Source organism: Pristiophorus japonicus, chromosome 17, assembly GCF_044704955.1.
Source record: "Pristiophorus japonicus isolate sPriJap1 chromosome 17, sPriJap1.hap1, whole genome shotgun sequence".
Classification (NCBI taxonomy): Eukaryota; Metazoa; Chordata; class Chondrichthyes; family Pristiophoridae; genus Pristiophorus; species Pristiophorus japonicus.
Genome location: NC_091993.1, coordinates 120,167,272 through 120,189,113, shown reverse-complemented (window position 1 = coordinate 120,189,113; position 21,842 = coordinate 120,167,272).

Sequence of the window (21,842 nt, the reverse complement as noted above, 5' to 3'; positions counted from 1 at the left end):
ATGTCTACCCTATCAAACCTTTTCATAATCTTAAAGACCTCCATCAGATCATCCCTCAGTCTTCTCTCTTCTAGAGAATATAGCAAGACTTCTGATGTAACATTCGCTGTTGGATCAGGCACGCTTACTAAAGTATATACTACAGATTGAACCTCCCTTATCTAGAACCCTCGGGACCTGGCCTGTTCTGGATAAGGGATTTTTCTGGGTGAGGGGTGGTCACATTAAATTGGATGGTACAGATACTGAGCAAGGGGATATTGGGGCTGGCTGGCTTGGGGCTGGGAGTGCGGCAGAGAGAACATTGGGGGGGGGGGCAGTAGATCGCGGGGTCAGGCCAGCGATTGCAGGAATCGGCAGTGAGGAAGGACTTCAATTTGTTCCATTTGTTCATGTCGGAGTTCTGCGCATGCGCCACACAGTGGCCGGGAATGTTGCTGGACGAAGGATGGTTCTGGATAAGGGAGGTTCAACCTGTATGACAAAGAGCAGAATGGAATCGAGATTTAACAGTCAGTGCTGTCTTAGCTGGACTAAGGGGGCAGACAAAAGGCAGGTAACTGTCGGCCGGTTAGTTTAACATCTGTAGTGGGGAAAATGCTTGAAACTATCATTAAGGAAGAAATAACGGGACATCTAGATAGGAATAGTGCAATCAAGCAGGCGCAGCATGGATTCATGAAGGGGAAATCATGTTTAACTAATTTACTGGAATTCTTTGAGGATATAACGAGCATGGTGGATAGAGGTGTACCAATGGATATGGTGTATTTAGATTTCCAAAAGGCATTCGATAAGGTGCCACACAAAAGGTTACTGCAGAAGATAGAGGTACGCGGAGTCAGAGGAAATGTATTAGCATGGATCGAGAATTGGCTGCCGAACAGAAAGCAGAGAGTCGGGATAAATGGGTCCTTTTTGGGTTGGAAATCGGTGGTTAGTAGTGTGCCACAGGGATCGGTGCTGGGACCACAACTGTTTACAATATACATAGATGACCTGGAAGAGGGGACAGAGTGTAGTGTAACAAAATTTGCAGATGACACAAAGATTAGTGGGAAAGCGGGTTGTGTAGAGGACACAGAGAGGCTGCAAAGAGATTTGAATAGGTTAAGCGAATGGGCTAAGGTTTGGCAGATGGAATAAAATGTCGGAAAGTGTGAGGTCATCCACCTTGAGGGGAAAAAAACAGTAAAAGGGAATATTATTTGAATGGGGAGAAATTACAACATGCTGTGGTGCAAAGGGACCTGGGGGTCCTTGAGCATGAATCCCAAAAAGTTAGTTTGCAGGTGCAGCAGGTAATCAGGAAGGCGAATGGAATGTTGGCCTTCATTGCGAGAGGAATGGAGTACAAAAGCAGGGAGGTCCTGCTGCAACTGTATAGGGTATTGGTAAGGCCGCACCTGGAGTACTGCGAGCAGTTTTGGTCACCTTACTTAAGGAAGGATATACTGGCTTTGGAGGGGATACAGAGACGATTCACTAGGCTGCTTCCGGAGATGAGGGGGTTACCTTATGATGATAGATTGAGTAGACTGGGTCTTTACTCGTTGGAGTTCAGAAGGATGAGGGGTGAACTTATAGAAACATTTAAAATAATGAAAGGGATAGACAAGATAGAGGCGGAGAGGTTGTTCCCACTGGTCGGGGAGACTAGAACTAGGGGGCACAGCCTCAAAATACGGGGGAGCCAATTTAAAACCGAGTTGAGAAGGAATTTCTTCTCCCAGAGGGTTGTGAATCTGTGGAATTCTCTGCCCAAGGAAGCAGTTGAGGCTAGCTCATTGAATGTATTCAAGTCACAGATAGATAAATTTTTAACCAATAAGGGAATTAAGGGTTACGGGGAGCGGGCGGGTAAGTGGAGCTGAGTCCACGGCCAGATCAGCCATGATCTTATTGAATGGCGGAGCAGGCTCAAGGGGCTAGATGGCCTACTCCTGTTCCTAATTCTTATGTTCTTATTGAATCTAGCAGCAGGCATTATTTTGTGCGCAGCCAAGAAAAATCACCCTTGTCCCAAGATGAATAAAAGATTGATTCCTGAGATGAGAGAGCTGTGTTATGATGAGAGATTGTGTAGAATGGGCCTATACTCTGTGGAGTTTAGAAGAATGAGAGGTGATCTCATTGAAACATAAGATTCTAAGGGGGATTGACAGGGTAGATGCTGAGAGGTTGTTTCCCCTGTTTGGCGGAGTCTCGAACTAGGGGTCACAGTCTCAGGATAAGGGGGCGACAATTTTTGGACTCTAGGGGAATCAAGGGATATGGAGATTGGGCTGGAACGTGGAGTCGAGGTCAAAGATCAGTCATGATCTTATTGAATGGCGGAGCAGGCTCGAGGGGTTGTATGGCCTACTCCTGCACCTAATTCTTATGTTCTTATGAACCAACAACAACAACTTGCTTTTATATAGCACCTTTAACATAGTAAAATGTCCCAAGATGCTTCACAGGGGCGTAATCAAACAACATTTGAGACTGAGCCACATAAGGAGCTATTAGGACAGGTGACCAAAAGCTTGGCAAAGAGGTAGGTTTTAAGGAGTGACTTAAAAGAGGAGAGCGAGGTAGAGAGACGGAGAGGTTCAGGGAGGGAATTGCAGAGCTTGTGGCCCAGGCAGCTGAAGGCACGGCTGCCAAGGGTGGAGCGATGAAAATCAGGGTTGCGCAAGAGGCCAGAATTGGAGGAGCGCAGAGATCTCGGAGGGTTGTAGGGCTGGAGGAGGTTACAGAGGGAGGGGCGAGCCATGGAGCAATACCATTTTGTCACTAATTAGAGTTTAATTAGCAGTCAAGCGCATACCCTCCAAGTGACATCCTACCACGAGAGATGCCGAGAGAAAGGAACTGATTTAGTCAGTTCAAATACTACATGATGTATAGTTTTGGACAATGAAAGTGAATGGAAAGTGGTTGGTTTCATTGGAGTTTAGCATAAAGGGAATACAGGGTAACTGTAAAATGTTTGTGAGAGTGAATTAAAAGAAGTACAATTCATCAGAACCATGTATAATTAGAGGGAATCATAGAATCATAAGGAAATTACGACACACAGGGAGGGCCATTCGGCCCATCATGTCCGTGCTGGTCAAAAAAGAGCTATCCAGCCTAATCTCACCTTCCAGCACTAGGTCTGTAGTCCTGTAGGTTACGGCACTTCAAGTGCAATTCCAAGTACATTTTAAATGTGATGAGGGTTTCTGCCTCTACCACCCTTTCAGGCAGTGAGTTCCAGGCCACCACCACCCTCTGGGTCAAGAAATGTTTCCTCATCGCCTCTCTAATCCTTCTACCAACTACTTTAAATCTATGGCCCCCTGGTTATTGACCCCCCTGCCAAGGGAAATAGGTCCTTCCTATCCACTCTATCTCGGCTCCTCATAATTTTATACACCTCAATTAAATTTCCCCTCAGCCTCCTCTGTTCCAAGGAAAATAACCCCAGCCTATCCAATCTTTCCTCACAGCTAAAGTTTTCCAGCCTTGGCAACATGTGAAGGAATCAAGATTGAGATTTCATGCCATGGGAGCAAACAAAAAGCTAGATAGCCCAAACTATCCTCAACTTCTTAACCCTTATGCTGCCACTCTGTGGTTATCAGCACTTGCCAAATAGCTCTTTCCCAAACACGAGTCGTCTGCCATGGAGATGCTTAGGGCAAGCAAGGACCTTCTCGACAAGGGACGAGGGGATTAAATGTAGTATCTCCAAATTTGTGGATGACACTAAGTTGGGTGGCAGTGTGAGCTGCGAGGAAGATGCTATGAGGCTGCAGAGTGACTTGGATAGGTTAGGTGAGTGGGCAAATGCATGGCAGATGAAGTATAATGTGGATAAATGTGAGGTTATCCACTTTGGTGGTAAAAACAGAGAGACAGACTATTATCTGAAAGGTGACAGATTAGGAAAAGGGGAGGTGCAACGAGACCTGGGTGTCATGGTACATCAGTCACTGAAGGTTGGCATGCAGGTACAGCAGGCGGTTAAGAAAGCAAATGGCATGTTGGCCTTCATAGCGAGGGAATTTGAGTCCAGGGGCAGGGAGGTGTTGCTACAGTTGTACAGGGTCTTGGTGAGGCCACACCTGGAGTATTGTGTACAGTTTTGGTCGCCTAACTTGAGGGAGGACATTCTTGCTATTGAGGGAGTGCAGTGAAGGTTCACCAGACTGATTCCCAGGATGGAGGGACTGACATATCAAGAAAGACTGGATCAACTGGGCTTGTATTCACTGGAGTTCAGAAGAATGAGAGGGGATCTCATAGAAACATTTAAAATTCTGATGGGTTTAGACAGGTTAGATGCAGGAAGAATGTTCCCAATGTTGGGGAAGTCCAGAACCAGGGGTCACAGTCTAAGGATAAGGGGTAAGCCATTTAGGACCGAGATGAGGTGAAACTTCTTCACCCAGAGAGTGGTGAACCTGTGGAATTCTCTACCACAGAAAGTTGTTGAGGCCAATTCACTAAATATATTCAAAAAGGAGTTAGATGCAGTCCTTACTACTAGGGGGACCAAGAGGTATGTCGAGAAAGCAGGAATGGGGTACTGAAGTTGCATGTTCAGCCATGAACTCATTGAATGGCGGTGCAGGCTCGAAGGGCCGAATGGCCTACTCCTGCACCTATTTTCTATGTTTCTATATAACATGAAGACCCCAGTCAGCCTGGGTATTGTCCTAGCTGGTACTTACAGAATCGTTGGAGAAATACCACCAACCCTGTCTCCGCAAGATTCTGGGAGGATAGACTCACCAAAGTCAGTGTTCTAGCCCAGGCCAAAATAGAAACATAGAAAATAGGTGCAGGAGTAGGCCATTTGGCCCTTCGAGACTGCACTGCCATTCAATAAGATCATAGCTGATCATTTCCTCAGTACCCCTTTCATGCTTTCTCTCCATAACCCTTGATCCCCTTAGCCGTAAGGGCCATATCTAACTCCCTCTTGAATATATCCAATGAACTGGCATCAACAACTGTCTGCAGTAGGGAATTCCACAGATCAACAACTCTCTGAGTGAAGAAGTTTCTCCTCATCTCAGTCCTAAATGGCCGACCCCTTATCCTTAGACTGTCACCTGGTTCTCGATTCCCCATCATCGGGAACATTCTTCCCGCATCTAACCTGTCCAGTCCCGTCAGAATCTTATAGGTTTCTATGAGATCCCCTTTCATCTTTATAAACTCCAGTGTATAAAGGCCCAGTTGATCCAGTTTCTCCTCATATGTCAGTCCCGCCGTCCCGGGAATCAGTCTGGTGAACCTTCGCTGCACTCCCTCAATCGCAAGAACTTCCTTCCTCAGATTAGGAGACCAAAACTGAACACAATATTCCAGGTGAGGCCTCACCAAGGCCCTGTACGACTGCAGTAAGACCTCCCTGCTCCTATACTCAAATCCCCTTGCTATGAGGCCAACATGCCATTTGCCGCCTTCACCGCCTGCTGTACCTGTATGCCAACTTTCAATGACTGACGAACCATGACACCCAGGTCTCGTTGCATCTTCCCCTTTCCTAATCTGCCGCCATTCAGATAATATTCTGCCTTCGTGTTTTTACCCCCAAAGTGGATAACCTCATATTTATCCACATTATACTGCATCTGCCATATATTTGCCCACTCACCTAACCTGTCCAAATCACTCTGCTGCCTTTTAGCATCCTCCTCACAGCTCACATCGCCACTCAGCTTAGTGTCATCTGCAAACTTGGAGATATTACACTCAATTCCTTCATCTAAATCATTGATGTATATTGCAAAGAGCTGGGGTCCCAGCACTGAGCCCTGCGGCACTCCACTAGTCACTGCTTGCCATTCTGAAAAGGACTCGTTTATCCCGACTCTCTGCTTCCTGTCTGCCAACCAGTTCTCTATCCACATCAGTACATCACCCCCAATACCATGTGCTTTAATTTTGTACAACAATCTCTTGTGTGGGACCTTGTCAAAAGCCTTTTGAAAGTCCAAATACACCACATCCACTTGTTCTCCCTTGTGTACTCTGCTAGTTACATCCTGAAAAAAATTCCAGAAGATTTGTCAAGCATGATTTCCCTTTCATAAATCCATGTTGACTTGGACCGATCCTGTCACTGCTTTCCAAATGCGCTGCTATTTCATCTTTAATAATTGATTCCAACATTTTCCCCACTACTGATGTCAGGCTAACTGGTCTATAATTACCCGTTTTTTCTCTCCCTCCTTTTTTAAACAGTGGTGTTACATTAGCTACCCTCCAGTCCATAGGAACTGATCCAGAGTCGATAGACTGTTGGAAAATGATCACCAATACATCCACTATTTCTATTGTCACTTCCTTAAGTACTCTGGGATGCAGACTATCCGGCCCCGGGGATTTATCGGCCTTCAATCCCATCAATTTTCCCAACACAATTTCCCGCCTAATAAGGATTTCCTTCAGTTCCTCCTTCTCACTAGACCCTCGATCCCCTCGTATTTCTGGAAAGTTATTTGTGTCTTCCTTCATGAAAACAGAACCAAAGTATTTGTTTAACTGGTCCGCCATTTCTTTGTTCCCCATTATAATTTCACCTGAATCTGACTGCAAGAGACCTACCTTTGTTTTCACTAATATTTTTCTCTTCACATACCTATAGAAGCTTTTGCAGTCACTTTTTATGTTCCCAGCAAGCTTCCCCTCCTAATTAAACCCTTTGTCCTCCTCTGCTGTATTACAAAATTCTCCCAGTCCTCAGGTTTGCTGCTTTTTCTGGCCAATTTATATGCCTTGTCCTTGGATTTAACACTATCCTTAATTTCCCTTGTTAGCCACGGTTGAGCCACCTTCCCAGTTTTATTTTTACTCCAGACAGGGATGTACAATTGTTGAAGTTCATCCATGTGATCGTTAAATGTTTGCCATTGCCTATCCACCGTCAACATTTTAACTATCACTCGCCAGTCTATACTAGCCAATTCACATCTCAGCATCCCCAGCATCGAAGCACTGACCACACTCGACCAGCTCCATCGGGCAGGCCACATCGTCTGCATGCCCGACACAAGACTCCCAAAGCAAGCGCTCTACTCGGAACTCTTACACCGCAAGCAATCCTCAGGTGGACAGAGGAAACGTTTCAAGGACACCCTCAAAGCCTCCCTGACAAAGTGCAACATCCTCACTGGCACCTGGGAGTCCCTGGCCCAAGACCGCCCTAAGTGGAGGAAGAGCATCCGGGAGGGCGCTGAGCACCTCGAGTCTCGTCGCCGAGAGCATGTCGAAAACAAGCGCCGACAGCAGAAGGAGCATGCGGCAAATCAGACTCCCCACCCACCCTTTCCTCCAACCACTGTCTGTCCCAGCTGTGACAGAGACTGTAATTCCCGTATTGGACTGTACAGTCACCTGAGAACTCACTTTTAGAGTGGAAGCAAGTCGAGAGACTGCCTATGACGATGATGATGATGAGATATAGGAGTGCCACGCCACAAAAGAACATAAGAAATAAGAGCAGGAGTAGGCCATACGGCCCCTTCGAGCCTGCTCCGCCATTCAATAAGATCATGGCTGATCTAGTGTTGGCCTCAACTCTACTTTCCTGCCAGCTCCCCATAACCCTTGACTCCTGTAGTCGTTTAAAAATCTGTCTATCTCCACCTTAAATATATGCAAAGACCCAGCCTCCACAGCTCTTTGCAGTAGAGAGTTCCAAAGATTCACGACCCTCTGAGAGAAGAAATTTCTCCTCCTCTGCATTTTAAATGGGCAACTCCTTATTCTGAAACTATGCCCCCTAGTTCTAGATTCACCCGTGAGGGTAAACATCCTCTCTGCATCTATCCTATCTTATGTTTCAATAAGATCACACCTCATTCTTCTCAACTCCAGTGAGTACAGGCCCAATCTGCTCAACCTTTCTTCACAAGACAACCCTTTCATCTCAGGAATCAAGCTCGTGAACCTTCTCTGAACTGCCTCAAATGCATCAATGCTATTCATCTCAACCACTCCCTGTGGCAGCGAGTTCCATATTCTCACCGCTCTCTGGCTAAAGACTTTTCTGCTGAATTCCCTATTGGATTCATTAGTGACCCTTCAATCTAGCAGCAGGCATTATTTTGTGGGCAGCCAAGAAAAATGACCCTTGTCTCAAGATGATTACTAGATTGATTCCATGGAGCTACAAGCAAGCTGCCTAGCGCCCTCTGTGTCTGAGAATGAAGTGGGGAATGGGCAGATTGAAAAATACTAAAACAAATAAGGGATAGAAAAGTGATAGAATTGCAATTGATTATTTATCTTGACCTGTTTTGGATCTTGTTTGTTTGATGTGCCGTTTGACTGAACCTAGAAATCAATATTTCTATATTTAAAGAAAATAACAGAAGTAGCTTCCATTTGCCAAATTGCTCACAAATGCACTCTATAGGGCTCTAAAAACCAACCTTTGCTTCACAGCTGAATACAGCAAGATTTCTGTTGTAACACCACACTGTTGGACCAGTCACACTGACTAAAAGATACACAGCAACAAAGAGCGGAGTGATTTAACGTACCATGCTGCATAATCGGAACCTGTGGCGTGTTACTGAGCAACACAGGCCAGGAAAATCCTGGATAATCAAAACAGAAAATGCTGGAAATCTCAGCGGGTCGGGCATCATCTGTGGAGAGAAAAGAAAACCGAGTTAACGTTTCGGGTCGACGACCCTCCGTCAGAACTGCCGAATGTTCGAAAGGAACACATTCTTAAGCATTGAAAGGGGGGAGGGGAGGAAAGAACAAAAGGGAAGGTCTGTGATCGGGTGGAAGGCAGGAGAGATTAGAGCGACAAAAGGGCCGACTTGAAATGGTAATGGCAGAAGTTAGAAAATGGTTAAAGTGGATAGGGTGTGAATGGCGGAATAATGACCAGCTGCCATTAGAGACAAAGAGGGAGAAAAAGAGAAGAAAATAAAACATAAGATGGCGGTGGGTGAGGGGGGAATGGAAAGGGAGCCAAAGATGGCCAGAGATTACACATTGAAATTGTTGAACTCAATGTTGAGTCCGGAAAGCTGTAAAGTGCCTAATCGAAAGATGAGATGCTGTTCCTCAAGCTTGCATTGAGCTTCATTGGAACAGTGGAGGAGGCCGAGGACGGAGAGGTCAGAGTGTGGAGTGGAGCAAGGAATTAAAGTGACAGGCCACCGGAAGCTCGGGGTCACGCTTACAGACTGAACGGAGATGCTCCGCAAAGCGGTCACTTCACCCAATCTACGCTGGGTCTCCCCAATGTAGAGGAGACCACGTCGTGAGCAGCGAATACAGTATACTGAATTGAAGGAAGTACAAGTAAATCGCTGTTTCATCTGGAAGGAGTGTTTGGGGCCCTGGACAGTGGGAAGGGAGGAGGTAAAAGGGCAGGTGTTGCATCTCCTGTGCTTGCACGGGAAGGTGCCGTGGGAAGGGGCCGGGGTGCTGGGGGTGACTGCGGAACGGGCCAGGGTGTCGCGGAGGGACAGTGATCTTATTGAATGGCGGAGCGGGCTCGAGGGGCCAACTGGCCGACACCTGCTCCTAATTCTTATCATCTTATTTTATAATTAGAGCTTGGCCATTTGTGAGTGAAATCAGAAAGCACATTTTCACACACAGCACACTGGAAATCTGGAACTCTTACACAAAAGGCTGTGGATGCTGGGGGTCACTTGAGATGTTCCAGACTGAGATCAATAGATTTTTGTTGGGTAAGAGATGTGACACAAATATAAAAGTAATTATCTGTATATTAAATAACCACTGCACCATTTTTGTAGAATGCTAAATGGAGCTCAGGTACAGATCGGCCGTGATCTAAGTGAAGGATAGAACAGACTGGAGTGACCGAATGGCCTTCTCCTGTTCCTATGAAGCGACAAACCAACGCATTGCGTGTTTGGTAACCAACAAAAAGAATGGGTTGGTAAATAACTTCCATCAGTGTGAGGTCATGCACTTGGGCAGAAAAAAATCAAAGAGCAAGTTATTATTTAAATGGAGAAAGATTGCAAAGTGCTGCGGTACAGCGGGACCTGGGGGTACTTGTGCGTGAAACACAAAAGGATAGTATGCAGGTACAGCAAGTGATCAGGAAGGCCAATGGAATCTTAGCCTTTATTGCAAAGGGGATGGAGTATAAAAGCAGGGGAGTCTTACTACAGCTCTACAAGGTATTGGTGAGGCCACACCTTGAATACTGTGTGCAGTTTTGGTTTCCATATTTACGAAAAGATATATTTGCTTTGGAGGCAGTTCAGAGAAGGTTCACGAGGTTGATTCCGGGGATGAGGGGGTTGTCTTATGAGGAAAGGTTGAGTAGGTTGGGCCTCTACTCATTGGAGTTCAGACAAATGAGAGGTGATCTTATCAAAACGAATAAGATTATGAGGGGGCTTGACAAGCTGGATGCAGAGAGGATGTTTCCACTGATGGGGGAGACTAGAACTAGAGGGCATGATCTTAGAATAAGGGGCTGCCCATTTAAAACAGAGATGAGGAATTTCTTCTCTCAAAGTGTTGTAAATCTGTGGAATTTGCTGCCTCGGAGAGCTGTGGAAGCTGGGTTATTGAATAAATTTAAGACAGAAATAGACAGTTTCTTGAGCGATAAGGGGAATAAGGGGTTATGGGGAGCGGGCGGGGAAGTGGAGCTGAGTCCATGATCGGATCAGCCATGATATTAAATGGTGGAGCAGGCTCGAGGGGACATATGGCCTACTCCTCCTATTTCTTATGTTCTTATGTTCTTAAATCCCCATAAGACTTTAATGGAATTTAATTTTAGATCAGAAAGGAAATTTTTCAAATTGGCAAAGAAAACAGAGGTCACAGCGCAGGACTGGGTCCATAGACAGTAAGAAGAGAACAATTACTGTCAGAAGTAGAATATTTAAACCATCCGAGAACTGCAGTGACGTGTCTGTGCCTCCAGAGTTTCCCGTGAGTCGGGAGGTTGTGGGGACAGATGCAGTGCAGGATTTGAGCGAGATAATCTGATCGACATTGTGGGCAGTTCCTGAGTCAGTGCCGCGGGATCAGTGTTGTCCTTTGGATGAGACATTGAACCAAAGTCGTCCATGCCTGATTTAGCTGGAAGTAAAAGAATCTCATGGCACTATTACCCCTAGACTTGACTATTCCAACGCACTCCTAGCCGGCCTCCCACATTCTATCCTACGTAAACTAGAGGTGATCCAAAACTCAGCTGCCCCGTGTCCTAACTCGCACCGAGTCCCACTCACCCATCACCCTCTGTGCCAGCTGACCTAGGTTAAAGGCGCTATATAAATGCAAGTTGTTATTATTAGAAGAGCAAGGATCTCTCGTGATGCCCTGGCTAATATTCTTTCCCTCACACATCACTGTGAAAAACAGATTACAACAACAACTCGCATTCATATCGCACTTTAACATCGTACAATGTCCCAAGGCACTTAACAGGAGTGTTATCAAACAAAATTAACACATAAGGAGATATTAAGACAGTAGGTTGTTCGGGGCATCTTGAAGGAGGAAAGAGAGTCAGTGGGGTTTAGGGAGGTGTAATGTATTTACTTCATGGTTTCTTTGCTTAAGAATTCACAGCAACAATTTGCTATTAAGAACTAGTTGGTTTATCCCCTGCCCCACCCCCGCCCCCTCCCCTGCCAAGCCTCACACTTATTATCAGGGGCCATAATGTAGACAACTGGGGCCCTGAATTGAGAGTGAAAAAGCAGTGATATTGCTGTGATAGCTTGTTGAGTAATGGTACCCTGTGGTGTCGTACTGAGTGACATGGAGCCGGAAGGGTCAGGGTTGATTCGGGGCCTGTGTTGAGTACGGTCATCTCAACACTTGGGCTGCTGCAACTGGCCTTCAATCTCTGTGCTCGGGAAGGGAAAACCAGCCCGATTTCCTACTCTAATCCTTGTTCATGGACCACCCCTCCTCCTCGAGGATCGGGTCAGACTCCGTGGGGTCATCATCCCATCAGTCAAACATCCTGCTTTACACTCCCTACATGTGAAGAATGTAGTGGAGGTCTGTGGGCTGTCCACGGGCCAGTACACCACTCTAATATATTGCATCATATGTTCCTTGCTTAAGAATTCATAGCAACACATTGCCATTAAGAACTAGTTGGTTTATTCACAAAGGTTTAACAATCACACTACACATTACCAGTTAATCCACCAGGCTCACAACTGCATACCTCATTGTGGATGACCTAGACCCAACTGACTGGGGTTTTATTGAGTCTGGTGAACATCACGTGACTGGCTAAGCCATTCACAATGCAACAGCTCTACAACTATTTTAAAGTAACGTTAATACAAGTGCCTCCTTATTAAAGGGGCACCAAACCGACAAATTAAACTTTTTGAAACTATGATCAAATTAAAATTTGGTTGCTGGGGGTGATGATGCACTCCAGTCCCTCCGACGCCCAACTCTCGTGGAAGGCCGCGAGCGTACTGGTGGACACCACGTGCTCCATCTCCAGGGACACCCTGGCTCGGATGTAACCACAGAAGAGAGGCAGGCAATCGGGCTGAATGACCTCCTGGACCGCCCGCTGCCTGGACCGGTTAATGGCCACCTTGGGCCAGGCCCAGGAGCAGTCCTACGAGGAGGCCCTCTGACCTGCCCGCTCCCCTCCGCACCGGGTGCCCAAAGATCAGGAGCGTGGGACTGAAATGCAACCAGAATTTGAGGAGCAGGTCCTTCAAATAATGGAACAGGGGCTGCAACCTCACAACAGCTCTGCAACTATTACATTTGTGAGCACACTCACTGGTGCCTACATTACAGGAGGGGAATTCCAGAGTTTAGGGCCAGGACAGCTGAAGGCATGGCCGCCAATGGTGGAGCGATGACCATCGAGGATGTGCAAGAGGCCTGAATTGGAGGAGCGCAGAGCTCTCGGAGGGTTGTAGGGCTGGCAGTAGTTAGGGTGAGGGATTTGAAAGCAAGGATGAGAATTGAGGCATTGACATGCCGTTATTCACTCTGCTGCTGTTTGTGAGATCCTGCTGCGTGCAAAATGGCTGCCATATTGGCCAGCATAACATGAAGCCCTGCATTTCACTGCATGCAGTACTTTGACATTTGTGAAGAAGGACAATATGGGCTACTTAAATGCACATCCTCCTCTTTCTTTTCCTTCTGTTGAAGGAAAGGCTTCTCCAGAGTCCTTGCACCCTGAAGATAACCAAGTGGAAAGAGAATTTTGGAGGGTGGTGGAATCGGACCGCTGGTGCGGCGGGGAGGTGTGGTACAACTTTGACGATCGTGGTTGCGCCAAGCGAGTGATATCTCAATTATTCCAGGGCGCCTCCAGTGTCAAAGGAGCGCGTTCGGCGAATGTCAGAAGAAGCCCCTGCTTTTCAATATGCATTTCTGAAAACATTCTCCGGGGCTGGGTCTGTTAATGTGCTCCAGCTCGAGCCCTTTTCCTTCATGGCTGAGCAAGCTGATGAAGGCAGAGCCGCACACGCAAGCAGGGCTCAATAGATTATTCCCACATCAACACAGCGGAATTCAAAAAGAAGCGCGTGCCAATAAACTGCAGTGAGTGGAATTTTAAAAAGCTGCCGGACAGTTCACTAAAGAATTTTTTTTAATAGAAAGCACACACGTGCGCCATTTAGCCGACGAGAGGGGAGTAATGCGCTCGCACATGGGCGATAATGTGGAACTGAACCTGGCTTCGCTGTGTAATGCCCTTAGCTTTGTCGTCAATCATACTTCTGTAAATCCAGCTTCTTGATCAGCCGAGCGCTGCGGCTGGGAGATTCACTCGCCCACGGAGCGCCATCACACACAGGGCCGCTCTCCGCGTACAAGAAAGCTCAGGAGAAGAAAGCGATTGCACAGTCCATTACACCTGCTCCTTCCGCACGCCACACACGACTGCGTCAATCATGGGCTCACGAACCCTTCGTGATCGCTGCGCATGCCATATTCCTAATGCAATCAAATTAACATTCGCGCCGCACTAATGCCGGGCAATGACTATCCCCAAACAAGCAAGAGTCTAACCACCGCCCCTTGACCTTCAACAGCATTACCATCGCCGAGTCAACCCACCATCAACATTCTGTGGGGGGGGGTCACCATTGACCAGAAACTCAACAGGACCGGCCACATAAATACCATGGCAACAAGAGCAGGTGGCTGAGTATTCTGCGGCGAGTGCCTCACCTCCTCACTCCCCAAAGCCTTTCCACCATCAACAAGCCACAAGTCAGGAGTGTGATGGAATACTCCCCACTTGCCTGGATGAGTGCAGCTTCAACAACACTCAAGAAGCTCGACACCATCCAGGACAAAGCAGCCCGCTTGATTGGCACCCCATCCACCACCTTCAACACTCACTCCCTCCACCACCGGCGCACCGTGGCTGCAGTGTGTACCATCAGCGGAGGAAGCGTGCGGCAAACCAGACTCCCCACCCACCCTTCAACCACTGTCTGTCCCACCTATGACAGAGACTGTAATTCCCGTATTGGACTGTTCAGTCACCTGAGAAATCACTTTTAGAGTAAGCAAGTCCTCCTTGATTTCGAGGGACTTCCTATGATGATGGGTGTACCATCCACAAGATGCACTGCAGCAACTCGCCAAGGCTTCGTCGACAGCACCTCCCAAACCCGTGACCTCTCACCTAGAAGGTCAAGGGCAGCAGGCGCATGGGAACACCATCACCTACAAGTTCCTCTCCAATTCACACAACATCCTGACTTGGAAGTATATCACCGTTCCTTCATCGTCACTGGGTCAAAATCTTGGAACTCCCTCCCTAACAGCACTGTGGGAGCACCTTCACCACACGGACTGCAGCGGTTCAAGAAGGCGGATCACCACCACCTGCTCAAGGGCAATTAGGGATGGTCAATAAATGCTGGCCATGCCTGCGATGCCCACATCCCATGAACCAATTTAAAAAAAACATCTCTTTAACTCTCAAACCCCTTTTTAAAAAGCTTCAACTGATTTGAGACTCAGCTATTTGTTCTGGTAGTCTGCTAACCTTCAGAATTCTAATCCCCAGGAGGAGCAGGAATGGTCCTCAAGGACTCCACTTGAAGGAAGCCATGGGCTGTCCCTTCCCCAGGCTTCCCGCGATCACCTCGGACCGTCCTTCCCCCAGTCACCACCCCACTTCCCTTACCTTGCCAGGAACCATTTCCTTGGATCCCTGGCGCTTAATGAGGAGAGGAGAGAAAGTGACGCCGGGTGTCATGTATGCACTTGTGAGCATGCTCACAGATTGTGCTGTTGAGTTGGGAGTGGCTTAGCCAATCGGGTGATGTTCACAAGACTCAATAAAACCCCAGCCAGTTGGGTTCGGGGGGATCCACGATGAGGCAGGTGGTTGTGAGCCTGGTGGATGAACTGGTAGTATGTAGTGTGATTGTTAAACCTTTGCTAATAAACCAACTAGTTCTTAATAGCAATGTGTTGCTATGAATTCTTAAGCAAAGAACCCATGAAGCAAATACATTACATCAGGAGAGATGGTGAAGGGGTTGCAACCACACTTTAGTGCCACGATTCTCCACACAGCGAGCTTGTCTTGTTTGGGTGTGAGGAGAAAACATGGTGATCTACTGGAAGCCCCAAGGGGACTGACACTGTGATTAAAGCAAATACTAGGGGGCATAAGTTAAAAATGCGGAGGATAGGAGCTAAAGAGAGAAACCTCTTCTCCACAAAGTCTTGTGGAATAATTTCCCATGCTGGGCAATTGAAGCAGACAGTGCAAGCAAGAGGTGAAGATGTCCTCTGCCCTGTGTGTAACAGAATCAGCCGTCCATTTATAGAGAATGAGTGTATGATTCTATTGCATATTACATTAGAGTACAGAAGACAATTTGCATTTATATAGTATTCCTGACGAGCAGGAAGGCAACTCAAAGAGCTTTTTAACAAGGTCGACCTCTTGCCTTACCTTCAAACGGAATCAAACCCACTGCGTGGAGACTCACAGGAATCATTATGCAGCCCAGTTCCCAAACGGTCTCTTGTCAGGCGGCTCCAGAACAGAGAGAGAGAGAGGGAGAAAGAAAGAGAGAGAAAATGAAAGAGCAAAGAAGATTGAAAGAAAGAGATAAAGGGAGAAAAAGCGAAAGAAAGAGAGGAGAAAAAGAATGAAGAAAGAGAAAGAAAAAGAAAGGAAGGAAGAAAGAAAGAGCGAGGAAAAGAAAGAGAGAGAGAAAAAGAAAGAGAAGGAAAAAGAAAGAAAGGAGGAAGGTAGCTGAGAAGGGACCTTTGAGCAATATTTGCATGGCAGCCCTTCCCAAGTCAGAGAGCAGTCTGCAAGACTGGGGTGGGGGTGGGAGGGGTCTGTGCTTAAAATAGTTGACTAAATATCAAAGGTGGCTGAATGCAGCACCTCCCAAATAATCTCTGGTTTCCCTTGGCTCTGTGTCTTTCCCAGGACAGTATTTCACGCTTTAGTTCCATTATTACCTGTTCGAAGCGTGATCTCATGAGCCGGGGTGCCTGGAATTAAACTTGCTGCATAAACACTTCGGACCATGGTCTTGGCCTCTGTCCAGGCTTGTGTTATCAGCCTGAACACCAGCTCGTGGGGTTTTCCAGTTAATTGTGGCGTGTCCACTGGCATTCTCCCTCATGCAGAACAGTGTGGCCAACCTGCTGAGCCTGGGAAAGGACTTGGAGTCAGATTGCATGTGATTGTCACTTAGCATTACGTTAACACGTTCCTGCTCTGCAGAGGCAGAAGGACACCCCTGCCGACGGCACAGCTGCTTCAACAGCTAAAGCGCCGTCGATTAGTTTTCATCCCTTTCTGTGGTGAAACAGCTGGTTTTAGCTGGGGAGGTGGTTGTGGACTACGATCCAAAACTCTGCTGCCCTGTGTCCTAACTCACCCCGGGCCCCGCTCACCCATCGCTCCCTGTGCTCGCTCACCTACACTGGTCCCCTGTCTGGCAACGCCTTAAATTTTAAAATTCGCATCCTTGTTTTCAACATCTGTAACACTCTCCAGCCCTGCAACCTCCCCTGAGATCTCTGCGCTCCTCCAATTCTGAGCAGCCCCGATTATAATCGCCCCACTATTGGCGGCCGTGCCTTCAGCTGCCGAGGCCCTAAGCTCTGGAATTCCCTCCCTAAACCTCTCCGTCTCTCTCTCTCCTTCCTTAAGACGCTCCTTAAAACTTACCTCTTTGACCAAGCTTTTGGTCACCTGCCCTAATATAAGAACATAAGAACATAAGAATTAGGAACAGGAGTAGACCATCTAGCCCCTCGAGCCTGCTCCGCCATTCAACAAGATCATGGCTGATCTGGCCGTGGACTCAGCTCCACTTACCTGCCCGCTCCCCGTAACCCTTAATTCCCTTATTGGTTAAAAATCTATCTATCTGTGACTTGAATATATTCAATGAGCTAGCCTCAACTGCTTCCTTAGGCAGAGAATTCCACAGATTCACAACCCTCTGGGAGAAGAAATTCCTTCTCAACTCGGTTTTAAATTGGCTCCCCTGTATTTTGAGGTGTGCCCCCTAGTTCTAGTCTCCCCTACCAGTGGAAACAACCTCTCTGCCTCTATCTTGTCTATCCCTTTCATGATTTTAAATGTTTCTATAAGATCACCCCTCATCCTTCTGAACTTCAACGAGTAAAGACCCAGTCTACTCAATCTATCATCATAAGGTAACCCTCTCATCTCCAGAATCAGCCTAGTGAAACGTCTCTGTACCCCCTCCAAAGCCAGTATATCCTTCCTTAAGTAAGGTGACCAAAACTGCACGCAGTACTCCAGGTGCGGCCTTACTAATACCCTATACAGTTGCAGCAGGACCTCCCTGCTTTTGTACTCCATCCCTCTCGCAATGAAGGCCAACATTCCATTCGCCTTCCTGATTATCTGCTGCACCTGCAAACTAACTTTTTGGGATTCATGCACAAGGACCCCCAGGCCTCTCTGCACCTCAGCATGTTGTAATTTCTCCCCATTCATAACCCTTAATTCCCTTATTGGTTAAAAATCTACCTATCTGTGATTTGAATACATTTAATGAGCTAGCCTCAACTGCTTCCTTGGGCAGAGAATTCCACAGATTCACAACCCTCTGGGAGAAGAAATTCCTTCTTAACTCGGTTTTAAATTGGCTCCCCCTTATTTTGAGGCTGTGCCCCCTAGTTCTAGTCTCCCCGACCAGTGGAAACAACCTCTCCGCCTCTATCTTGTCTATCCCTTTCATTATTTTAAATGTTTCGATAAGATCACCCCTCATCCTTCTGAACTCCAACGAGTAAAGTCTACTCAATCTATCATCATAAGGTAACCCCCTCATCTCCGGAATCAGCTTAGTGAATCATCTCTGTACCCCCTCCAAAGCCAGTATATCCTTCCTTAAGTAAGGTGACCAAAACTGCACGCAGTACTCCAGGTGCGGCCTCACCAATACCCGATACAGTTGCAGAAGGACCTCCTTGCTTTTGTACTCCATCCCTCTCGCAATGAAGGCCAACATTCCATTCGCCTTCCTGATTACCTGCTTATTACCTGATTATCTCCTTATGGTGGCTCAGTGTCAAATGTTGTTTGCTAATCGCTCCTGTGAAGTGCTTTTGATGTTTTACTCTGGTAAAGGCACTATATAAATACAAGTTTTTGTTGGTGATTGATCTCAGACTTGGGAGGATGGGGAAGGGGGTGGGGAGGGTGTGAGAGGGAAAAGGGGAGGGAGACTGGGTGGGGAAGGGGGTGGAGAGGATGGGGAATGGGTGAGGAAGGTGGGGAATGGGATTGGGTGGGGAGGGGGCAGATTAATGTGGAAGGGGATGGGAGGTGGGGCAGGCAAGGAGTGAAAAGAGATAGAGACAGGGTGAAGAAAGGCAGGGAGATTTACTCAGCAGGAAGGGCCAGCCCAGATTTGAGGGGGTTAGGGGACGGGGTCTGGAATTCTGTTTGGGGGAGGAACCACCCTACGACCCATAGTTATTTTTCTTTATTTCACGGGATGTGGGCATGGTTGGCAAGGCCAGCATTTATTGCCCATCCCTAATTGCCCTCGAGGAAGTGGGTGCAAATGGCTGATGCTGCGTTGGAAAGGAGGAGACTGGGTAGGGCGAATAATTAGGCGAGCACACGTGTCAGCGTTTACACGGCTGCAAAGGCTGCTAAAAATCAAAGAGATTGAGTTCGGCACCTGATTCGCGACCCATAACTGCAAATGTGCACAATTAACTGAGGTTTTTTGACTCTTTCACCTCAGCCAGTTTTACATCAGTGTGTGGAGACACAGGGCCTTACAGTTCAATAACGCTAACTTATTTTTAGATAGCAAGTAATCCGTGCAAAATTAAATCTGTTTCTACTTCAACTGATTTTCTGAAAGGCTCATTTTTATAAACAGCAGATGTGCAAAACCAACAGACCTTGAGGGAGAAATAACATTGTACGAGGAAGATTTAAAATCCAACCATTGCTGCTGTGTGGATTGCAAGGTTCGGTGTATAAGAACATAAAAAATAGGACCAGGAGTCGGCTATTTGGCCCCTTAAGCCTGCTCCGCCATTCAATAAGATCGTGGCTGATCTATTCTTGGCCTCAACTCCACTTTCTTGCCTGTTCCCCATAACCCTTGACTCCCCTATTGTTCAAAAATCTGTCTATCTCCACCTTAAATATATTCAATGACCCGGTCTCCACAGCTCTCTCGGGTAGAGAGTTCCACAGATTTACAACCATCTGAGAGAAGAAATTCCTCCTCATCTCCGTTTTAAATGGGCGACCCCTTATTCTGAAACTATGCCCCCAGGAGGGGAAACATCCTCTCGGCATCCACCCTGTCCAGCCCCCTCAGAATCTTATAGGTTTCAATCAGATTACCTCTCATTCATCTAAACTCCAGTGAGTATAGGCCCAAACTACTCAACCTTTCTTCATAAGACAACTTCATATGACTGACAAGGTGTGATATCTTCATGGTGAAAACTCCTACAATAGTGCCATCTACAGGTATATCTGTTACTACCGGTACTTTCTTCGGCAGCACTCCCAAACCCGCGACCTCTGCCGCCTAGAAGGACAAGGGCAGCAGGCGCATTGGAGCACCACCAAAGAAGCATAGAAACATAGAAATGAGGTGCAGGAGTAGGCCATTCAGCCTTTCGAGCCTGCACCACCATTCAATAAGATCATGGCTGATCATTCACCTCAGTAACCCTTTCCTGCTTTCTCTCCATACTCCTTGATTCCTTTAGCCGTACGGGCTATATCTAACGCCCTCTTGAATATATCTAATGAACTGGCCTCAACAACTCTCTGCAGAAGAGAATTCCACAGGTTAACAACTCTCTGAGTGAAGAAGTTTCTCCTCATCTCGGTCTTAAATAGCTTACCCCTTATCCTTAGACTGTGACCCCTGGTTCTGGACTCCCCCAACATCGGGAACAGTCTTCCTGTATCTAACCTGTCCAGTCCCGTCAGTATTTTATATGTTTCTATGAGATCCCCTCTCATCCTTCTAAACTCCAGTGAATACAGGCCCAGTCGATCCAGTCTCTCCTCATATGTCAGTCCTGCCATCCCGGGAATCAGTCTGGTGAATCTTCGCTCAATAGCAAGAACGTCCTTCCTCAGATTAGGAGACCAAAACCGACCACAGTATTCCAGGTGAGGTCTCACCAAGGCCCTGTACTGCTGCAGCAAGACCTCCCTGCTCCTATACTCAAATCCCCGAGCTACCAACATACTATTTGCCTTCTTCACTGCCTGCTGCACCTGCATGTCAACCTTCAATGACTGATGTACCATGACACCCAGGTCTCGTTGCACCTCCCCTTTTTCAAACATGCAGTATAATGGGATTGCCCACAGGGCCATGGTTTGCACAAATGTTTCGGATGAGCCCTGTACCCCACTTACCCAAAATGTCTTTAATTGGTAGTGGTAATGCCGGCTGTTCATAATTGTTCCACAGAATGACATTATAACCTCAAAAAAACAGCATTCCCAGAAGGTTTGTAATTCCTACCAGAGGCGGTGCTGCAAACTCGTGTATCCTGTTTCAGCAAACACAGCTGCAAGACACACCAACTCCCCTCTCCCATCCCTTAATTGGTACACATTTCCAGTGAGGTGAGAATTCCACCTGCCCTGGAAATGTCCCTCACCCCTGACCCCAGCCTTATTGTCAGCCCCAGCCCCATCCCAGTTGAAACATATAAGATTATGAGGGGGCTTGACAAGAAGATGTTTCCACTGATGGGGGAGACTAGATCTAGAGGGCATGATCTTAGAATAAGGGGCCGCCCATTTAAAACTGAGATGAGGAGGAATTTCTTCTCTGAGGGTTGTAAATCTGTGGAATTTGCTGCCTCAGAGAGCTGTGGAAGCCGGGACATTGAATATATTTAAGACAGAGATAGACAGTTTCTTAACCAATAAGGGAATAAGGGGTTATGGGGAGCGGGTGGGGAAGTGGAGCTGAGTCCATGATCGGATCAGCCATGATCGTATTAAATGGCGGAGCAGGCTCGAGGGGCTGTATGGCCTACTCCTGCTCCTATTTCTTATGTTCTTAACCGATAAGGGAATAAGGGTTATGGGAGCGGGCAGTGAAGTGGACCTGAGTCCATGATCGAATCAGCCAAGATCGTATTAAATGGTGGAGCAGGCTCGAGGGGTCATATTGCCTACTCCTGCTCCTATTTCTTCTGTTCTTATGATATGCGGATAGGTGAGATGAAGTAAGGGTGGGAGGGGGCTCGTGTAGAGCATAAACACCGACACAGACCAGTCGGGCCGAAGGACCTGTCTCTGTGCTGTAAATTCTTTGTTTCCAACAAATACTGCACGCCATGTCATAGATTGTCTCTCATTT